Genomic DNA, 5,852 nt, shown 5'->3' with positions numbered 1-5,852 from the left:
GTCTTTTTGGAGAATAACTGGAAGATGGTGATTCCAGTGGAAAAGAAGCTCCTTTTATTTTTTTTAACATTTATAATAGCTACTTTGAAGTATTTTTCTGCTAAGTCAAACCTCTGTGCCATCTTGAATTTGGTTTTTGTTGACGGCTTCCAGTTTCTTTATGTGTCTATTGACTATTTATTAAAAACTTTGGACACTGTGGATAATAAATTATAATGACTCTAATTCAATTTTAGCAGAAATTTTACTTACAATGGATAACCTTGAACTTGAAAATGCTTGGATTTATGACCTTTTGAAACTGAATCTGTGAAAAGTCCAAGATATTTCCCAAGTCTCTCTATTTGATGGGACTCAACCTTCAAACTATCTCTCTTGTAAATTTTATTAAGGCTTTTTATTAGGCTTCATTGGGGTGAGTCTAATGTAGTCACAGGACTTTGGTTCCTATGCTTCAGGAACAACTCCATTAAAATACAATGTCTAGGCTACCAAGAATGAGCACATTCTTTCAAAGTGTACACTGTATTTGTCTTCTTGTTTCTCTGGTTTAGCGCTTTCTTGTCATTGCTTACTTCTCATTATAGTCTTCATTTTTCCTGTTACTTGGTCATGCTTTAGAAATCCTTTTCATAGTTTATCCAGCATTTTTAGATGTTCTATACCAGAACTTTATCTCCAAACATCTGGTCTATACTATTTCCAGAGAAGGAAGTCTTGTAATATAATGTTTTTGTCTCCTGAAAATGGTAGTTCTTGCCAGTAAGTAGACATGAACGTTATGCAAATACAGAGCTTTCATAGCATAATGAATATTCAGAAGAGAGAATAAGAAGAAAAGTGAAATTGGAGTCAAGCATCCTTGAGGTAAGTGAAACAGCAGGCAGAAATGACACAAAGCAAAAGTAACCGCATGAGAGCATAAAAAGACTGCGATCGGTCTGAAACATTCTCTAGATGAGGAATTACAAACAAAAAAACTAGCATTGTAATAAAATGACCAAAACAAGAGGGAACCAAGAACCTGAGAATCATTGTGACCTATTTGACTGAAAATATTTACAATATATATCTTTATATAAAAACAGAAAGACAATCTTGAGTTTCATTTCTTTCAAGCCCCTTTTTACATATTTTTTTAGAATTATCCTTCCAATATTAACTTTTTTTCAGATAGCTCAAATATATCATTTTATAAAGCCCTACACTTTATAAGTAGTTATAATGTTTTTTTGATCTTCATCTTTCCTGATCTGAGGGGAGTTATTTAAACTCTCTAAACTTGGCTTTCTCTTCTCTAAAATAGAAATAATAACTTTCTCAAAGGACTATAATGAATGTTAAAGAGAGTGTATGTAAAAAAATTTACCATAGTCTGGCATTAAAAAAATGGTAGCTACCTCTATTATTATTATCTTAATTTAATTTAACTTATTTATATAGTATATTCTGCTAAATAGAAGATCCTGAGTTGGAAAAAAAATAGACATTTTAAAACATTTAAAAGTATTTTAACCACTTAGCATTCCTGGAGTTTCCTCTAGATTTATGTTAAATTTTCCCTTAATTTACAATTTTAAGCTTAGGGGTTTTTTTTTAGGCAATTTATTACCTGACATGATTGGATCAAAGTGTTCAACAGGTAGAAATCGGACAGCCTAACAGGCCTATTTTGTAGTTAAACGGAGACCCAGAAAGGTCAAATTTCTTGCTGAGGGTCTTGTATTTAGTCAGTGGAACATGCATCAGTAAAAGTGTTTCTCTTGACTCCTTTTTCAATGTGTTTTCCACTCCATAGGGAAGTCTACTTACTGAATCTAGGCTTTATCCCATGCAGGGTGTCTTCTGATATTAGCAGATTCTATCTGCCTTGGTAAGGTATTTTAAACACTAATGATAGTTTTTGAAGATTAGAAGGTTAGTTACCATAACTTGTTTGAATATTTTCGGGGGACTTTTTTTTTGGCAAAAGAACAGCTGTTAAAGCTATCTTAGAAACTTATTCAAATACTAAGGATTGATAGGGTAACATCAGTGACTTGTTTACAAACTTTAGCATTGTATGACACTGAAAATGTCACGTTAGTGCTATAGATGTAAAATGAATACCCAAATTAAATTACTTATGGATATTATGAGTATTCTTTTTATTTGATTTCCTTCTTACATAAATATCTTGTGCAAATATTTTATTCTGTAATAATAGCTTACACTCTTGCACTAAGAGTGGCAGTTAAACAGGATTTGGTTATTAAAGAAGGCACATGGGACCCAAAATGAAATGCAGCTACAGTTAACTGCAGATTAAGAATATAATATATATAGCAATATCACTGTAGTAAGAATATGCATAAAGTAAGGATATGCATGAAATAAGGATATGCCTCATAGCAAGAGTCCAAGAACAAGCTTCAATTTTTTGCCCCCTGCAATGAAATACTGGATACACTTTCTTGAATCAGGAACCACTGGTGAGGATACAGAACATCTCAGAACAAGGGAGCCCAAATAGATCTTGGCTAGGGTATCTTATCCATCGTTGATTATGCAAAAATATTCTTGCTATATAACCAGCCCTAAAGGCATAACCCTGTGAGGGTCTCAATGAGACTATATGTAAATCATCAGTTTGTTATCAGTAGACAGTATTGATAAACGATATAAACCTCCCTGAAACTCTTTGGATCATGGTTATAATCAATACTATTAATCTTAATTTTATATTTCTTATTTTATCAATAATGAAAAAGGATCATGCTAATTCTTGACTTGCTGGAATTAATCTTCACAGTACTGTCCACCTCTCTGATATGTAGTCAAGGACTTATTGTGACAAAACAACCACTCTAGTTTGACAGCAATCACTTGATATACAAAATTGTTTAATTAGATTTAGTCTATAAGCAATTAATATCACATACATATTCCAAATTTTTTTAATAATCAGTGAGGAGCTGGTATGGATTTAAACGGAGAACTGAACCATTCAATACTACTAGAGCAAACTTTTTCATAGTTTTGTATTAACTTTACAATATTTTGTCTCCTTGATTTACATATATCTGCACTTTGGGGTGTACATCTACTGAGTGATTAAGAAATGTAATCATCTATAGTTAAGCACATCTAAATCTTTTTCAGGTCAACTCTCCCTCATAGAGATAACATCCTGGGGGAATATTAATTCAATATCCCAATACATTTGATCTTCAACATTAGTGTTTTCATAAGTTTTGTTAGGTTCCACAACATTAACTTTACATATAATCTTTGTATTATACTATATAGAAGTATCATGTCATATTCTGATTATATGATTATAATATCATATATTAGTACAGTATAATTATTTTGAGCCTTCCAACAAAATTTACCTTTTCCAATATACAATACATTATTTTTGGTTATAGATAAGACACCAGGTCTTATGGACTGAATTGCATTTCCCAAAATTAATATGCTGAAGACCTAATCTCCAGTTCCTCAGAATATGACTATATCTGGAGATAGGGCCTTTAAAGAGGTGATTAAGTTAAAATAAGGCTTTTGGGTCCTAATCCAATCTGACTAGTGTACTTAAAAGAAGAAGGAATTTAAACACAATAAGAAACATGAGGGATGCTCATGAACAGAGGAAAGACCATGTAAGGACAAAAGATATAACTCAAGACAAGGAAAGAAGACAATTGCTTCTGACACCTTGATCTTGGAATCATGGCCTCTAGAACTATGAGGAAATAACCAATCAATTTGTGTGTACTGTTGTTGTCATTGTTTGTTTTTTTGTTATGGCTGTCCTAGCAAAGGAATACATCACATCTGTTATTTTAGGATCCCATATATCTTGAGGACATAGCCAAATTCCATTTCTCAAGTCACATGGGTTAATAGATATTGACTCCAAGTGAGAGAAGGCTCTCTTCTCCATTCCCACACTGTATCCACACCATTACATCTGTACCATTTTATTATTATAATCAATTTTACATTCATTTAAGAGAGGAGCAACTACAGTATGCTTTTTCTCATACATTTCAGCTTCTGTTCAGATTTTACTCTTTGTTTATTACACAGTAATAGTGTTCATGTATATGACAAAGGAGAGGCAGGACAATTGCTCTGGGTATGTGTGATGGAGCCTTCCCTTAATCTTTCCTAGTAAATTAGAAGCATCTTTGTGAACCATTACAATTCTGGTCACCAATTTCCAGTACAATGGGATGTTTCCTCATACCACCAAGCAATTCTCTGACACTAGCTGTGTGTCCTACAATTCAACTAATTTCTGACACTATCTACTCTGACTCTGCCACAGGTTAAGAGTTCAGTCCTTGAAGATTGCCCCTCTCTCACTTTCAGATGCAAATCTCAAGTCCAGTTTTCACCTGTGCTTCTGACCTACTGGATACAGATCAGAGGTTCCAATGACCCCTTTCCTTGAATTTGATTAATTACCTAGAGCATGTCATAGAACTCAGAGAAAAAAATTACTTACTAGATTACTGGTTTATTATAAAAGAATATAACTCAGGAACAGCCAGATGGGAAAGATGTTTAGGGACAGATATGCAAAAAGAATGTAGAGCTTTCACGCCTTCTCCAAGCGTGACACACTCTCCAAATCTCCACTTGTTCACCAACCTGAAAGCTCTCTGAACCCCCTCCTTTTGATTTTTTTTATGGAGGCTTCATTACAAAGACATGGTTGATTAAATCATTGGCCGTAGGTGACTGAACTCATTCTCCAGCCTCTTTTCCTGCCCCCTTGGTGGAGGAAGGGGGTGTGAAATTTCTAATCCTCTATTCACTTGGTTGGTTCTCCAGGTTACCAGCCCTTTCTCATTCTTAGGTAACCTAGGGGCATTTCAAAAGTCACCTCATTAACATAACACAAAATGCATTTACCACCATTATCACTTAGAAAATTACAAAGGTTTTTAGTAGTTTTGTGCCAGGAAGTGAGACAAAGACCAAATACATATTTCTTTCTATAAATAACAATATCACAGCTATTCTCTGAAATGAAGTAGCCAATTGAAGAGTCCAAATATTTCTCATTAACCAGAGACAAAGCCTTTTGTTCTAAAATTCACAGAAGCATTTCAATGAGATTTCATTAGAGAATTGTAAGAGTCTACAAAGTGACTTGATTGCTTCACTGTACCACTCCTATGTTTATGCCTTTTTTCCCCTTCTGTTAACTTTCCCCACTTTCACTATCATTAATGTAGTAATTAGTCTCATAAACATAGTCAATTTATCAAACGTATTTTCTCAAGATTTTTTTGGTTAGAGCTCCACCTTCATGAGAAGGCAATGTTCATCTGACAGGTTTTTCTGAGCTTACTTCTGCTTTGAATTGTGCTGTAATAAATTAGCATTGAACTAAACTTTTAGCCAATTTTCTATTAATTTGAAGTTTCTTTTAATCCATTTTGATAGCTCTTGACATTCAGGTTCTATCATTTTCAGATTCCACTGGCAAGTTTTATTATCAGTAACTGATTTCAAAACCTCTGTTAGGCAATCATGTAGCATGGTTAAGTAGTTAGATAGACTTGAGCAACTAAGGAATTAAGACCCTACCCAAATTTCTCCAAGTGATGGGGAGACCAAGCCCTGCACTGAGAGAAGAGGGTCTTTTGGCTGAGACTGTAGAAAGAATTCAACACACACGCCAAAGCTGGAGTCAAAAGGAAAATTTATTAGAATAGGGATAACATCGCACGGAATGTGGTCTCCTTTCAGAGGCAGAGAGTGAGAGGGACAGTGAGATAGACAATGAGAGAGAGAGAGAGAGAGAGAGAGACAGAGTAAAGGAACTGAGAGGGACCCTCAGTGTTCAGGGAATT

The 5,852-nt window shown here is 34.2% G+C and overlaps 1 pseudogene; it reads right to left on the bottom strand.

Moving 5' to 3' along the window:
• Nucleotides 1–122, bottom strand: part of LOC107196687 — a 607-nt pseudogene extending 485 nt beyond the window's left edge.
• Between the last annotated feature and the right edge of the window lie 5,730 nt (nucleotides 123–5,852).

This window comes from Pteropus alecto, unplaced genomic scaffold (genome assembly GCF_000325575.1).
Source record: "Pteropus alecto unplaced genomic scaffold, ASM32557v1 scaffold69, whole genome shotgun sequence".
Lineage (NCBI taxonomy): Eukaryota > Metazoa > Chordata > Mammalia > Chiroptera > Pteropodidae > Pteropus > Pteropus alecto.
Note: the sequence above shows the minus strand (reverse complement) of the source record. Positions and strands in the feature narration are given on the sequence as shown.